The sequence below is a fragment of the Panthera uncia genome, chromosome A2, assembly GCF_023721935.1.
Source record: "Panthera uncia isolate 11264 chromosome A2, Puncia_PCG_1.0, whole genome shotgun sequence".
NCBI lineage: Eukaryota > Metazoa > Chordata > Mammalia > Carnivora > Felidae > Panthera > Panthera uncia.
In genome coordinates, this window is record NC_064816.1 from 133,967,582 (window position 1) to 133,984,271 (window position 16,690).

Genomic DNA, 16,690 nt, shown 5'->3' on the forward strand with positions numbered 1-16,690 from the left:
GAAAGACTTTTTTGAAATGCTTTGTACTGTAGCTTCCGTACTCTTCAAGGTGATGAAACCAACCAGAAAGCACCTCTTTGTGTTTTCAACAGTATTGGAATTAGCCTCAAGAAAATTTAATAATTCAGGTACACTATAAATCCATGAATGATAATTGTTTTCATATACTGCTGTCTGCCCTTGCCCTGAACTTTTAAACTGGTCTGACTCACGTATCCCTAAGTCCCCTGGGAAATAAAAGCCATTCTATTTGCAGTGTATGCCTTGGACCTCATCTCTCTGCTCCCCCCACCCCCTATGCCCTAACTCCCACCTACCGTCCCCACTGAGCATGAGTTCTGCTGACCCCTTTTGCTTTGTTAAAAAGCAAAGCTTTTTCTGGTTTCAGGCTCACCTTTGGCTTTGAAGATTGAGTGACTTAAAGGAATCTGGACTTTGGGTATCCTCTGTGTAGACTTGGCTCATATTCAATGTCAGGTTTCTCCTAAGTTTAGTACTCTGAACACAATACAGTGCTCCTGGTTGGTTCAGCTCCCAAGATCCAGACTTTCCATTGTGTCCAACCAGCGCCCATTTGGTTCCTCTCTGAGGAGTGTTAGGTAACTACTGAACTGGTAGGTTTGTATTTTTACCCCACATACAGAGCTGTTCATCTGCCAAAGGCCAGGCAGTAGTCTTTCTGATGTGAAAAAAGTTCAAGCCATAAAACAAGCCAGCTGCTGCAAGAATGTAATATCTGTGATCACACAGAGGTCTGTTTACAGCTAGAGAATGTGACTCATTTTCTAATCCTGTGAAGTGCGTGGGACCGCATGGCAAAGCAGGGATGTATAGTTGCTGAATTGAATTCATCAGAGCTGATGCTCAGTATTGCCAAGAGATGGCAGATGTGAGCATTTCTCTTTAGTTCAAACCATATTTTCACAGTTTAGCTATGACATAGTCCTTGAGCTTTCTCTGCTCTAGTTTGGGCATAAAAATCAGCTCAGCCAATGTTCATTCTCTGCATGCAATTCAGAGAGAATGAGTGGTTAAGAAGAAGCACTACTGATGTCTGTCAAGGGTATGCCACCTCACTCTATGAAACGGAGAGCAAGGTGGGTCTTCTCCTGGTTCCTGCTTGTATCGCAACAAGGCTTGAGGTGAATTCCACAAGGTCGCACACTGTGAAGGAACAGATTTTCAAAACTTACGAAGCATGCTCATCAGAAAGAAAGGCCACATGGCAGTCTGTCTTTTATTATCTCTGAGAGAGCCTGGTGAGGTCAAAGCTCTGCAGGACCCCCCACGAGTATATGTTGCAGAAAAGAAACATTGCCCCTCTGTACTTGCTCTCCCGAAAGGGTGACTATGAGAGCAGTCTCACCATTGTGAGGATCTGGAGTCTGCTTGGGTGGTAGGCAAGCAGAGGTTTGGTGCTGGTTGTTCATAAGTGCTCTCTGGGAGAGCCAGCTGCCTGGGGCTCAAAGAGCTCGAGGCTTCCAAGGTGTAGTTCCTGGTGCGGGCGGAGGAAGCCCTACCAATCACATAGAAAGTGGAGTTTGGTTTCATTCTTCGCACCGACTGCCCAAAGCCTTGGAAAGTTCATTGTCCAGGGAACCCAAGAGTGTCTCAGTGATTGTCACACAATCTGGAGTGTTGCATCAGACCGCCTGTTTGGGAACATTAGTGATCACGCTATTTTAACTACGCTTAAGAGGTGATTAACAGAATGGTCAGACTTACAAAAGATTGCACAACAGAGGTAAATGGTTTTTGTGTGGGGAGGGGAGGGGGTAGTTCTGTACTTTCTATTGTTGTATACCATGTACAGAAGCCGGGACAGGGAAATCATTGTGTGAGTTTGATTTGAGTTTTTCTTTGAACTAAATGTGGATATAGATGGAAAGATGGTAACTGGGATACACAGGTGACTGCTGCCACGGCGGATGGAGCAACTGTGTGGCTCCCAGATGATAAGGTATCCGAAAGGTGAGTATAGCACATGTTTGGGGTTTGTATCTATTTTTTCTGACCAAACTGTGGCATGCTCCAATCAGTCATCATCACACACAAAGAATATTGCTCCGAACTTTTTGATCCCAAATAACGACAAACTAACTTAAACTAGCTTGACTCAAAAGTGGAAATGTTTATCAGGCAGCCAAATTAAAGGTAGGGCTTCTGAGAATATAGGAATCCAGGACTGAACATCACAGGCACTACCTATCTTTCTCTCTCTCTCTTTTCGCTGTGTTTTCCTCAGCAGCCTTCTTTATACATGAAGGCATGGCTGCCCATAGATTCAGAACTCACAGCATCCCAGCTTTCCCACCACAGGAAAAGAAATCTGTTTTTCTTAGTTCTGTTTTTTTTTTTAATGTTTATTCACTTATTGATAGAGAGAGAGACAGAGAGAGAGAGAACGCTTGCACACGCACATGCACATGAACAGAGGAGGGGCAGAGAGAGAATCCCAAACAGGCTCCCTGCTTTCAGCGCAGAGCCCAATGTGGGGGCTGAAACCCATGAACCGTGAGATCACGTTCTGAGCCAATATCAAGAGTTGGACACTTAACCAACTCAACCACCTAGGTGCTCCATCCTACTTCTAATTTTTAAAACCTCAAGGAAGCTTGAGTTTTGTGCCTGTATGGCTAGGGCACCAAGATCATATAATGGCAGTGGTAACCCTGGAAAAAATACAGGTAAACAGTAAGGTGGAGGGGTGGAGGGTAAAACAATGGGTGCTCTCAGCAGGAGGGGGGGGGGGCTCAGAAACCTCTGTATAAGGTAACTTAACTTTGACTCAGTGGTAATGTTACTTAGTCTACCTGAGTCCATAAATTAAAGATTAATCTGCACAGAGGACAAAGCCCCTGAAGAGGGGGGTTTCCAATGCGGGCATTCCTTCTATGGAGAGGGCTTTTCCTCTCCTGTTTTAAGCAACACAACTTCAAGGGTTAAATTTTTCTGCGTGGTTTTGCTTTCCTAATTTTGTCATTTTGCTGGGTAGCCACTACTTTAATTGTATTTTCCTGGGAATTCATTTAAATGTACATGAACTCAATTTATGCTTTTCAAAAAGTGTTTCAAAACAAACTTCAATCATGTGTTTACATGTAGATGGTTTTGTTAGGAGTTCCTGAAGTTAGGCAACACCTTACCACAGAAGAAGTAAACTGCAGATTTATTTATTTATGGCACAAATTTTTGGAATATCAGGCTTTAAATAATACTGATGCAAGTGTTTTGTTAAATATTTCTAACTTTTAAATTAATGTGTTAATTAGTAAAATGGAAGACGCAGTCCATGTTCAACGCTGTAACACTCAATTATTTTAGTAGCAAGAGGAATGCGTACTGGGTAATTTTAAATGAGATATATATACATCAGGGAAAAATCATTGTAGACTGCTAAAATCAGTCTAGACAAGGCAACATTTGTACCAGTTACTAAAAATTCTGGACAAAGCCATATTTATACCAATTACTAAATTTCATGTGTTTGGGAGACTGTGAGTAGAGGCTAGCATCAGAAGTGTTTGGTATTAATTAGACACACAGCATAGCTTTTCTAACAAACTCTGGACAGCCTGCCTAACTAAACTCTGAACGGTATGGATTTATCTCATAAGATGCAGGAATAAGCTTGGTTTTAGCAACATGAAGGCTAAGTTTATGAGTACTTAGACTCAAAACAAAACGGACTGCATTAATTAAAATCACCACGACCCACTGTTTCCAAAACAACTGACTCATGGTCTCTCTCTGTCTCTGTCTCTTCATCCCCCTCCTCACACCATCTCTCTTTCTTTAATTTTAGTGAATGTGCATTAAAACTAATTTAATGAATTTGCTATATTTCACCTGGGCATTTGGTTAATATTTTGTGTAACATTCCATTCCACTTTCTTGTTTGCAATACGTGGCGTTTAGAAAAGGCAGATGCCATGTCCATTGCTCTGTGGTCCCTGCTGTCAGGAGTTGGCTGTGTGAATGTGTGGGCCAGGCTTCCTTTATCAGAATTGGGACAAGCAGCTGGGCATTTGTCTATTAGTCCATCTGCCAACCCCTAGCTAAATCACACAAGTATTTCCGAGGCTAATGCGGAGGCCAGTACTAAGATAATGAGCTCAGATAATGAGGCACCACTTCCTCTCAGATATCTTAGTTTTACAAAAATGTTGTGATGAGAAAGTACTGTTTTGGCCTAATGGAAATATCGCTTATAAAATTTAACACAGAGACAATTTCCCCCGAAGAAAATACATTCTTAAGCTGGAAAATTCTCATAGAAAGATACGATCTCCAAATTGGAAGAGAAGATTAATGGTCATTTGGTTCAATTCCTCTGATATATAAATCACTTCTAGAACATTCCTGACAAGTGTTATTTAGTCTCAGTTTGAAACTCTCCGGTGACAGAAACACAAGCAGTCCTTCTTTTTTTGTTAGAGGTATATTTGGAAAGGGAAGTAATCATGATGGCAACAACCACTTCAAATAAATGCTCCAGGAGAAACAGGGTAACAGGAAATCCATCACCACCCCCTTTTCACCCTCCATGATTTAGGAAAAAGTCCTCTTTTCCTTGATATGAATGTTCTGAGGAAAGTTTGGGACAGAGTCAACTTCAGGGTTTTCTGAAAGGAAAAAGGTCTAAAATATCCAACAGCTTCTTCTTAAGGTTTAAAATTAGGGAAATTTTTAAAATGTGGATTCGAATGGCTCAGATCAAGACCTAGGGGCAGAGTATGGTAATGATCCTCCTGAAAAAAGTTACCATAATGGAAAGAGCCAACCTGTGCATATGGTTAGGTAGGTGAGGACTGGGAATGGACGCCCTGGGTCTGGGAGCTATTTATTCCAGAACTTGTTTCTGATGAGCTTTAGAACCAAGAGGAAAGCACTAATCTGGGCACTAAGGGATTTCAGTACATTATGGGATACATCTGGCGATGGAGGGTAGGAAGGGTGGGTGGGAGACACCGTGCACCCCAACTTGAGGTATCTAAACTCTGGTTTCGTTCACATTAGGTCCTTGTTCTATATTTTGAGCCCAAAGAGATCTGTCTGTACACGTGGCAGTCATTCATGAATTTGATGATGCTCTACATTGACTTCTTCATTCTGAACTTTCTAAACTCCTTCATCAAGGACATCCTTTTTACTAAGTCATCTTTTCAGCATAGACCTTTTCCTCTTGATCCTTTACTTAAATGCCCTTTCTTCAGCACTCAACGTCCTTACTTAAACGTTGTTCTAGAGTCAAATCACAAGGTGAAAATTATCTTCTGGTCATTTCGAACAGCTGGAAAGCGACTGGAGAACACATTTTGTAGCCAGAGGCTCTGCTCCTTACTTGCTGTGTGACTATCTTTAAATTACGGAACCTCCCTGAACATGCTACTTTATTTATATTCCAGCTCACCTACTTTGGCAGATGTTGTCACTGTCCCACACATATACCTTGGCACTCACTTTTAGAGTTTATGTCCAAGGGTTCCTTCTGCAAACCTCTGCAACTTTTACCCAAGCACTTTCTCTCAGTGCGAATGCCAAAACGTTACTATCTCTGGGGGTGGGCCTCGGGTGATAATGAAGAGAACTGGAGATTAAATACTCCAGCCTCCTCCCCCAATGGAGGATGCAGTTCTGGGTCTGGTGTCACACTCTCCTTCAAAGTTGCCCAGCGGGGCTGGGCCTCAGATGCCCACATGGCAAAAGGCACTGGAGAACACACCTTTATTGGATTCCTTCCCTTCTCTGTCTCACCGCTCGCTCCCCTCCAATGTTCCTGGGTTACCTCAAAATTAATTAACATGCACTTAAATCTTCATTTCCAGGGCCTGCTTCTGGGGGAATCCAAACTAAGATACCTAGGGTAGTGCCTGAAAATGTAAGGGAACGTGGATAATCATCAGGAAAACCGTTTTCTCTCCTGTAACTGGAAGAAATGATGTGTAATGTGTTTGAAGGGAAAGCACCCTCACCTTCCTGACTTGGGGAGCAGGAAAAGATTCTGCTAACACGCTAACACCTCTCTCAAGATCCAGAGTCTTCTGGTTTTCTCTACAACCTTGATAAGAGTGAGGGGTTGAGGGTTACATATGACTTTCAGAACTCCCCTTTTACAATTCCTGTATCACAACCTTGCACTTCACTTTGAAAGAAAGGACCCATTGACACGGAAGTCATTTTAATATCCTGTTGCGTAGGGCACACGTCCTCTCTGCTCAAGATTCCTCAAACTTTCTGGAAGTTCTATGTTCACGCTTTTCCAGTGGAAGTGGAAGTCCTGAGCACTCGAGAGTTGTTAACTGTATCTGAGAAGTGCAAGCTGGGAAGGAAGGAGCTACATAGGCTACAATGGCTACGCTGCAGGCGGCATCAGCTTCAGGCAGGAATCCCTCGATGTTACAAATGCCCTGATCAGACCGAATACTGATCGGACGCTAAGAAATAATAAAAAGTGAAATATATCCCCTATTGATTTTTAGGGCCTTCCTCAAATATGAACCCTTCCCCATTTCCTCCCTGAAGCACTTCCCCTCTGCGGTGTATATGGACAGTGTGAATGGAACAACCGTCATATAAACAGTTACTTAAAAAAAATGGAGGCAATGATGGCAGTAATTGCCTTCCACAGTCTCTAAGGTTATTTAAATGGAATATGTAAAGTTTCATATTTCCTATCTACTTCATATTTTGGATTAATTCTAATCGTTCTAGAGTTTATAACATTTTGGAAAAGAGGGGACTGACTGCGAGGGCCACTTAACTCAGTGCCCTCCACAGCATCTTACCGCACTTCTGCTTTGACCTTACAGCCTCTGCTTGGTCACAATCACCATGAGGGCAATCGTCATCTTCCCAGCTGCCAACTCATGTATAACAGATAGAAGGAATTCAATCATCAGATGAATGACTGGATTGGCTGGCTTTTGGGGTGCTCTACTGCCCTGGAATCTGCTTTCGTATCTTTTGCATTTCGTATAGGAACTTTTCTAATTGAAAGGCTATCTGGCATCTGCTGAACATCATTACTAATGATGGTATTCTGCTATGCTACATACTCCCAAAGAAAATGTCACCAAAACATTTACATTCATAGAGGTCTGAAGCTATGGGATATTCAATACAATACGTGATAATCCCAATAGAAATTTTCCACATTAATGGGAAACATTGCAATGTAAGTATGCCACCTTCAACAATTTGCACACATCCCGATACCCAAGTTTTGACCTTTAATCAAAACTTAGAAGTTCACAGTAAGCAAATACGTCCTTGTGTCTAGTTCCGATATTTTATAAGCCAATAAATATATCTTTCTTTTTATTTGAATATAAGCTAATCTCCAAGACAGCATTTAGGGCACAGAGAAAGGCCAGAAGACAGGCACCAGTGCAATGAGGAGGTCAGGCGAGGAGTGGAGGAATGGTTTCCTGGTTATTCCCATTTAATCATTTTCTAACTGGCTATATCAGCATTTTCACCACTGTGTTTTGTAGAACTCAGTTATTCTTCAAGTTATTTTCCTGGATGTTAACAGGCATTTCATGAGGAAAAAATATTTCTATTGTTTATTTTTAAACAAATATGCATACTTTATCCCCACACAGAGGCAAAATGTCCTTGGCATATTAAAAGCACTGGAAAATCCTGCAGCAAAGAAATCTGTCTAATCCACTGGTTGACCACAGAATCTCTTAACCACCCCCGCCCCGGCCCCATAGCTATTAATAATATATATTCTATGGAATACTGCATAGGAACCCCAGCCTGCATCTTCTTTTAAAAACATAAATTGCTGGGTTCCTGGGTGGCTCAGTCAGTTAAGTATCCAACTCTTGAACTTGACTCAGGTCAAGATATTATGATTTGTGAGATCAAGCCCTGCATCAGGCTCTGCACTGATGGCATGGAACCTTCTTGAGATATTCTCTCTTTCTCTCCCTCCCTCTCTCTCTCTCTCTCTCTGCCCCTCCCCTGCTCATGTTCTCTCTCTTTCTCTCAAAATAAAAAATCAAAAATTTAAAAAATTAAAAAAACCCCATAAATTGTAAAATTAGATTAAGCAATACAGCAGGTGTGACCTAATCAGTAAAAAGAGTGGATTATTTAAGACACAATTCTATTAATGTAGCAAAATAACATATTCACTTTTCCATGCTGTGGTTGGCTTGTACTAAGCGTAGTGTCTAATACAACTTCCATGTCTTTTCTTTCACAGGTTGTACTGTGTGGTTCTTGTTAAATAACCGTAAACAGATAAGCAGAAAATATGACCTTCATTCCTGTTAAATTCCAGTCTACTAAACTTAGTCGATTCTTTACCTCAGTCGCATACATACACATTAAACTAAAGATGAACAACACACTTATAATATTCTAGGTCATTTAATTATTTAATTATGAAAATTGTTCCATTTAATTTATATAGTCACATACGATTTATTTTTTAAAGTGCCATGAAATGATATGAAACATTTAAAGATGCCATATTTTCTTATTTAAAAAAAGGAAATTATGGCCCAGAAAATCACTATAGTTAAGAAATTTATATTTGGCAGTTACTCTCATAAAAGATGAAAGTCAACCTCCCAGACTGAATTTGAGGAACAGCAGAAATGGAAATGATGGCATTGGTTTATTGATAAACTCTTTAATTTTCAGAATGTAACCAAACAGAAAATTCCAATTAACCCTAAGTGCTATCTAAAAGCCACACATTGTTAAAGCTAAAACAGAGCTGACATTTCTCATTTGGAAAGTGACATGGAAAATAGGACATGAAACAAGAAGGTGAAAGACATTCATATAGGCTGAAGTAAACTCAAGAGAAATGATTCATAATAATTAATTTACTTTTTTCCCACATATTGCTGTTACAAGCAAAAGGATGTGGTGAGCAGGAAGTTCTTATGTTTAAATATATTAAATATCGGGCATAAATGTAGAACAGTATTCTAGTAAGTTTGAGAAAATATTAGCAAATTATTTCCATACTGAGGATCCTTTTAAAACTTAATCATCTGAATTTGTACAACTTGACTTGTTTTTAGTGAAGAAATTATGTTCTACTGCTAGTTACAAGTAAGATGAAATTTCCTCAAATTCTCAGATGATCTTTAATGGTGAAATATTTTGTTGGTGTATCAGTGCCTGTTTAAACTTCTTTAAGTTTTTAACCAAAGTGAGTTTACAATTATATTTTACATAAGGGAAATGAAGTTTTCAAAAGCAGTTAATTTGATAATATCTATTTTAATATTATTTTCTAGTTTAGTCATCTGTATTTTAAAAATATGAGTCTATTATGTTAAAAACAATCAGGTTATTTTGCACTCACAACTATTTAAATGTATGTCCTTTTGGTAGCAATAAGCTTGGTTTTCAGGTAAGCTTATTACCATAAATTATTATACTCAGAACCCTCAATACAAAAATATGTTACATGCACATTGAAAGGAATCTATTATTATTGTGATATAAAATGAAAATATGGAATTAAACAAAAATAAGTTCGATGTATACTGGACCAAGAATATAGAGGGTGTTTACTTCCTTTTCCTGCAATAACCAAAGTAATACTGTCATTGACACAATTGTATTTTCAATCTGTGCAGATAAAATTTATTTTTAAAAGATATACTTCAATTATTTGGAATTACTGGGAAAGAATATGAGCAAAATTACTTTGTGGGAGAAAAGAGCAAAGAAAGACTCAATGGCAAAATGGAAAATGGAGAAAATGGGGAAATGACTAGAATTAAGGAAATTCTATTTTCAGGTCCTATGCATCTGGTATGAAAAAGGCTGTGGAAAACAGAATGGGATTGTTAGGTTTGGGAACAGTGTTATTGTTTAAAAGGTTAGCTATAAATATCTGCAGCCACTATGCAAAGATAGAATACAAGTTACACATTAGCCCATTCATTCGCATTTAAACGCAGGAAGTGAGACAAAAATTGCTTCAACATGACAATATCTTTAAATATTAGAAAAATGCATTTGATTGATTGAAAAAAATCTCCTCACTTTCTGTGCTGCTGGATATTTGATACTTCATGTCTGGAAAGTACTTTATACAGGAAACAAAAGGATGTGTATTCTAGTTGGGGGTGGGGCTTGGAGTGCGGAGTAATACAAGACAGGGAGAAAGGGAGATCATTTTTAGCTTTTACTCTTGCCTTTAGAGTGATAAAAAATGAAGACAGAGAAAACAGTTTTCAGGGCATTCTAGAATAATGAAGCAAAATGTCAAATTTTCCCAAGTTTTTCATGTTGCCCTAGGACAACAAATTCTTTACTGCAATATCCGACTCCAAAATGTTATCCTCAGGAATGTACCAGTCTCCAATAGCACTTCTCCCAGGCTTATTGAAATCTCGTTGCAGCCTTAGAAGACCTCAGTTAGTAGCTACTGTTTACCTCTGAAGTCTAGATTTGTTTCTCAGCTTTGAAGTCTCAGAAACTTGACTCTTTAACACTCCTGCCCACATGTCAGGGGCAGACCCATATTAAAACTTCAAAACCAACATATAAGACCTGAACATTAACTTTTTACTTTGGGGAGAGAAATAACTAATACAGGGACCAAAAAAATTAATTGTGAATAGCAAACACATTCTTTTCTGGTAGGAGAGCTAAAAATAATAATTAAAAGTCTGCTTAGTAAATACAGATCAAAGCAAAGAAAGCTGGCTAAGCGAAAAGGATATTCAACAGAATCATGGGCAAGTAGTCTCATGCACTTGGCCCCACCGTAGAGATGGTCTTGGGAATGATACCAAAATCCTTGGGATACTTTGGCTATGACACCTCCATTGACTCAGTGCCTCCCTAATTGGTTATTCTGCTTTGAGAGAGAGCCTCAAGGGCAGGTATGCTTACAGCAGGTCTTTGATGAGTTGAATGGTATTTTTCCAGGGAGATCAAAAAAGGGCCAATAATCCCACAGGGCAGGGAAGAAAACATTTTTTGGCTGATGACCAATTCCATGACTGACCAGAATTACTTGAAATAAAAAATTGTAGTAACTGTGCAAATGAATATCTACAATATGTCAGTCACTTGTGCAAGGTGCTCTAAGTACAGAATATTAAAAATGAACATTAACCTTAATTCCCACCATCTAAGAAGGAGATCATTTCAACAAGGAGCTTAATAGAGATAAGTACAAACAGAATCTGAAACAGCAATGGTCTACCGTAAGAAGAAAATTCTTACTTTTTGTATCCACTAAATCCAAAATCCTCTCCTCTCCACGTGAAACCAAGTTTGGGTTCCTACGCAATTTTCTGGGCCTATTTTCTGCTAATCTTCAAGTTTAACAATCGAGGCAAGAGAACAAATCATACTGGGCAAACCCATTAGCTGTGTGTATAATAACCCAGAGTGTTAGAGCTGCTAGCGTTCTGTCTCTCATCCACTGCTTCTTTTTGAGCTTAATCCAGTTCTAACAAGGCACGCCTTCAGAAGAAATGATGCTCTGGGCCCTTTCACCTGACTTCTTACACTCTTGCTTTGGTTTCTGAACTGAGTCAGAATAAGGTTGATCTAGAAAGAAAACCGAGAAATCTATTTCTACTGAAAAAAAAAAAAAAGTATTACGTAGGGATTCTTTAATTAGAGAAAAGTCCGTGGCAGGACTTAGACACTCAGTGTGACTCACTTATTTATTCTGTGGACAGAGGGGACACAGTTGTTCTCCCCCCACTACCCCCAACCTTTTCCTCACTTTGTGGGAATATTGCTAAGAAGGCACAGCCGTGACCTGCCACCTCGGAAAACTGCCCAGTGGACTGACATCATGGGAATGTACTGAGCCTGTTTGTGGAGGTCATCTAATTCTTGGCAAAAGGGTTCCGGGTAGGAAACCTTCTATATTTCCCTGATAATGAACCAAAAATCACCGGCCCAAGAAATTGAGACTGCATTTCATTAACACAGCTTCCCAGAAAACAGTGTGATGTGAGGCAACCACTACTGTTGCTTTTATGGTCTAAGCTCGTATAACCCGTATGAAGTACTGTCCCACGGGAGTCATTATCTAAAGCATACAGCCCTTCACCTGCAGTTTCAAGCAGTTTTCAAACTCTTCCCTAGAAAAATGTTGCTGTGTCTATGTCTACTGTACATCACCTATAAGACCCTGAATTCGGGGAAACAGAGTTGCTAATCCTGTGAGAAATAGCCAAATATTTAATGCAGGTAAAATGAAAACTGTGACACTGTGTGAAAAATATATTATCAGTCATGCACGGATTTAGAATACATTATTAGCATTATTGTGATTACCATTGCTGTATCAGTATCATGTTGTGGGTATATGTAGAACAACTCAAAATCCTTTTTGCAACAAGGTTGACTGACTGTAGCTATTATGATTTTATCAATAAATACATACCAGCCACTACTTTAACACTTTATATATGTTAACTCATTTTATTCTTACTTTTTATAAATGAGGACACTGACAAACAGATTGGTGAGGTAATCTGCCTATATCCCACAAATTGTAAGTAGCAGAATGGAATTTGAACTCAGATAATCTAGTTCTGGACTCTGTACTCAATCTCTGTGATAATACTGAGTCAAAGTTCAGCATACACAGATTGCATAACAGAAAGAAAGTAGTAAGTTATTTGAGAAGTACAAGTGACTTTAAATAACACTAATGATACTGACATTCTCTTTAATATTTTCTTTCGATGTTGATTTTTTAACATTCCCACTCCCCTTTTTTATTTGAGTACAGTTGACACACAATGTTACATTCGTTTCAGGTGTACAATTTAGTGAAATGACAAGCTTAAACATTACGCTATGTTCACCACAAGTGTAGCTACCATCTGTCTCGTTACAGAGTTATTAAAATACCACCGACTGTATTCCTTATGCCGTGCCTGTTATTCCTATGATTTATTCATTCCATAACTGGAAGGCTATTATCTCCCACTTTCCTTCCCCCATTTTGCACCCCCCTCCCCCCGCCCCGCTTCCCCTCTGGCTACCATCAGATTTTTATTTTGAACCATTGACAAGGTTACAGAATAGCTGCAAGTCTAGTACAAAGAGTTTTATTTTTTTCCCTGAACCATTTGAATTGGGACCTGATGTCCTACCATCCCTGAATAACTTAGTGTCTACTTCCTTCATTCTCCACCATATGTACAATACAGTCATCAAATTAAGTGAAACAGTTGGATGCAGAAATGCACTCCAACTATATTTCCTAGACTCCATTCAAATTCTGCCAGTAATGTCCTTCTTAGCAAAAGGACCCAGCTCAGGATCATGTATTCAATTTAGTTATCATTGCTATTTTTTGTAGGATTTTTTTTTTTTACCTATATTCGCAAGTGAAATCGGTTTAGATTTTTCTTTCCTTCCTTGAGTGGCGTGGGTGTTAACGACTAGACTTAAATAAATCTGGTCATTGGCCCTCTTGTTCTAGGCTTTGAGATTTTTTAATTTAATATAGGGATTATTTGATTCATGACAGTTGGTGAAATTTATCTATAAAAATATCTTGGCCTTGTGTCTTTTGTGGTAAAAGACTGACTTCTACAAAGTGCTAGCTTTTTCCTCTGTTGGTCATTTTTTCCTATTTCTGCAGCATTGATTTTTGTACTTTTGTTTCTTCCTTCCTTCTACTTTATTACTTGTTTTTTTTGTTGTTGTTAGCTTACTTAATAGGATGCTTAGCTTAGTTCAAACTATGTTTTTGCTTTTGAGTGTGTCTTGCAATTTCTTCCTGATAGTTGGACAGGATATACTGCTAAAAGGAACTGCTGTAAGGTGGCCTTTGTTAATGTGGTAGAAAGGTATGTGTGGGGAGAAGTGTTCTACAGTCTAATGATTACGTCGTTAAAGCAGCCAGATTTAAGTGTTAACCAAAAACCAGATATCTGAGAAGCAACTGAAATTTTACCTAATGAAGTAGATATGAAGAGACGTAAAAGTTAAGACTGAATTAGATGAAAATATATCTTATGGACTTCAGAACTGTGTACCTCTACTGCTGTGCTATGATAGGCTGGCAATTCTCTATAGTTTGATATTTGTAGTTAACATACAGGTTAAGCTGCTTTAACAGACGCCTACAAATGAAGGAGCTTAATAAAATAGATGTTTGATTCTTTTTTATGTAACATCTCTGCTCCATGAGGTCCCCCAAGGACAGATGGGAGGTTGGCCTTTGCCCTCGTCAAAATGTGGCTTCTAGCTCCAGGAGGTGGTTCTTCCAGTTGTCCCCGTCTCCAGTCCATCTCCAGCCCAGTCCATAGGAAAAGGGAAAAAAAAAAAGAGAGGAACTGAAGGTCCTGGAGGTAGCATGGCAGTGCGCAGATTCCTGCGTGGTGGGAATTTGGTAATAATGCCACAGCTAAATGCAAGTGAGGCCAGGGAATGTAGTCTAGCTGGGTGGCCTTGTGCTGCTCAGACTTCTGTAAGGACTCTGTGTGATTTACTAATAAAAGGAAGAGCAGAGAATGGTTCGAGGGTCCAATTGATGGTGTTTGTTATAATATTCATAAACAATTCAGGATTTAAGAATACACACATGTGCATGCGCACACAAACGCACACAAATAAATTGGGGGCTTATTTCCACCAGTTTTAAGTAAAAGGGGCTATGTTGCTAACCCGTAGAGATAATTTAACTTTTAAAGGAAAGTAGAGAACAAGTTGACATAAGAGCTTGAGGTAGAGTCAAATAAGACACACAAATGGAAAGAAACAAAAATGAATTTTTCTCTCCTCTCTTCTTCCTGTTTTCCACATTCACTCCTCATCTTCAGCTCAATACAGAAACAAAACTAGGTCAGTAAAAATGTTTCCATGGTATCCGAATTTTCTCCTTTATAATAAAACTCAAATACTGGCCACTTTTGATGATCAAGCTATCACCTACTTTTTTTTTTTAACGTTTATTTATTTTTGAGACAGAGAGAGACAGAGCATGAACGGGGGAGGGTCACAGAGAGAGGGAGACACAGAATCTGAAACAGGCTCCAGGCTCTGAGCTGTCGGCACAGAGCCCGACGCGGGGCTCGAACTCACGGACCGCAAGATCGTGACCTGAGCTGAAGTCAGACGCTTAACCAACCAAGCCACCCAGGAGCCCCTATCACCTACTTTAAGCAAAATGGTGTCAGATTTAAATTTACTGACGTGTTGGTAGAGGGACCATATGATAATTAATCCTTTCCTTTCTCTCTATATATGTATATGTGCATGCGTGTGTGTGTGTGTGTGTTTGCTTGTGTGTCTGTCCTGTAACTGATTTTGTTGGATCAACTAAGTATCTTTGCATACAATCTATGTATGTTTACAAATAATCCATTTCTCCCAAGCTATGTGTTTCTGAAATACAATAAAGTATTTCTCTGGCTCCTCACTTACATGCCTTTTTTTTGTTTGTTTGTTTTATCACCAGTCTACCTTACATTTCTTTCCAGTGGTTCTGGGAGTTTTTAAAGCATTGACAATGCATCTAAGCCTTTCTTTAATGGAAATTTTTGAAGTGTGCCCTCTCCTAAAAGATTGTTCCTGTCCTCTTCTAACTAGTCTGCATACAGCACCAATTATTTTCTTCCCTGTAAGCAAAGGTTTGCAGTGGCAAGTGTATCTTTCATAGACTATCATTAAGGAAAGATGAACCCGGAGGACTCTGGAGGCTCATTTTCTCTCACTTTCTAATAGCCTAGAAAAAAGCTAGCGCAGCAGGTATGATATGAGTTAGTTCAACTGATAAACAGGCTGAAACCAGCTACTGAACTCCAGAGACTTTCTTTTTCTAACAAGCCCTTTTTTGGGGTCAGAAAGCTTCTGTTGTAACATACTGGTCCAGATCTATTCCAGTCCTATAAATATGCAGCGTTTGACTGGGTAGGTCCCTCAAGAAGACTTCCTCATGATGTTCATCCAATTATACCTGGCTTAAGCACAGCTCTAGATGGGACCGTGATGGCTGAAAGGATCACATGTGCTCTGCTATTTGACTGTAAGTTTCCTTCCAGTAAGATCCTCTTCTATTTACACAAATTGGCATCAGTGGGATGTGTTTCTAAGGCTCCTTTGTGTGATAAACATCAACATGGCCATTCTTCACCAATGCCCATTAAATACACTACCAATTTTCCTAGAATCTCTGTTCCAGGGCTCTTTATCTAGTGCAGCGGATCCTAAAAGCACCACCATTGTGCTGCTGTACTTTGAACACAAAGAATGGCATTTATGTCCCTGGAGACTACTGCTACCAATGTCTCTCCTTTCATATTGACTGAAGTTATGGAGGGAAGCACATTTAGATTTTATTCATTGTCTTTTAAAAGCCTTTTACCCAAGAACACAGAGTGGGTTCCAGAGGAGGCTGAGCCAGAGGATAATTGAGTAGACTCTTTCTTGGTGAAAACCCAGATTTTGCTTAGGCCCTCCATTCAAGGGTTCACTAGGAGTTGTCTATTCTACCTCCTATGCATCCTTCCCATTTTCCTTCATTTCCTATCTCTAATTGCCAAAGTTCTAGTTTAGGATATCACAATCTTACTAGTTTCTTTTTCTTTTCTCTTGCTCTCTCTTTTTTTTTTTTTAAGAGAAAGAGCATTAGAGGTGGCGTGGGGGAAGGTCAGAGAGAGGGGGGAGAGGGAGAGGGAGAGGGAGAGGGAGAGGGAGAGGGAGAGGGAGAGGGAGAGGG

The 16,690-nt window shown here is 39.5% G+C and overlaps 1 long non-coding RNA gene across 2 annotated transcripts in view; it reads right to left on the reverse strand.

The window, feature by feature from the left end:
- Positions 1–16,690, reverse strand: part of LOC125930095 (uncharacterized) — a 263,475-nt gene that overhangs the window by 63,498 nt on the left and 183,287 nt on the right. The gene's annotated exons all lie outside the window — the stretch shown is intronic.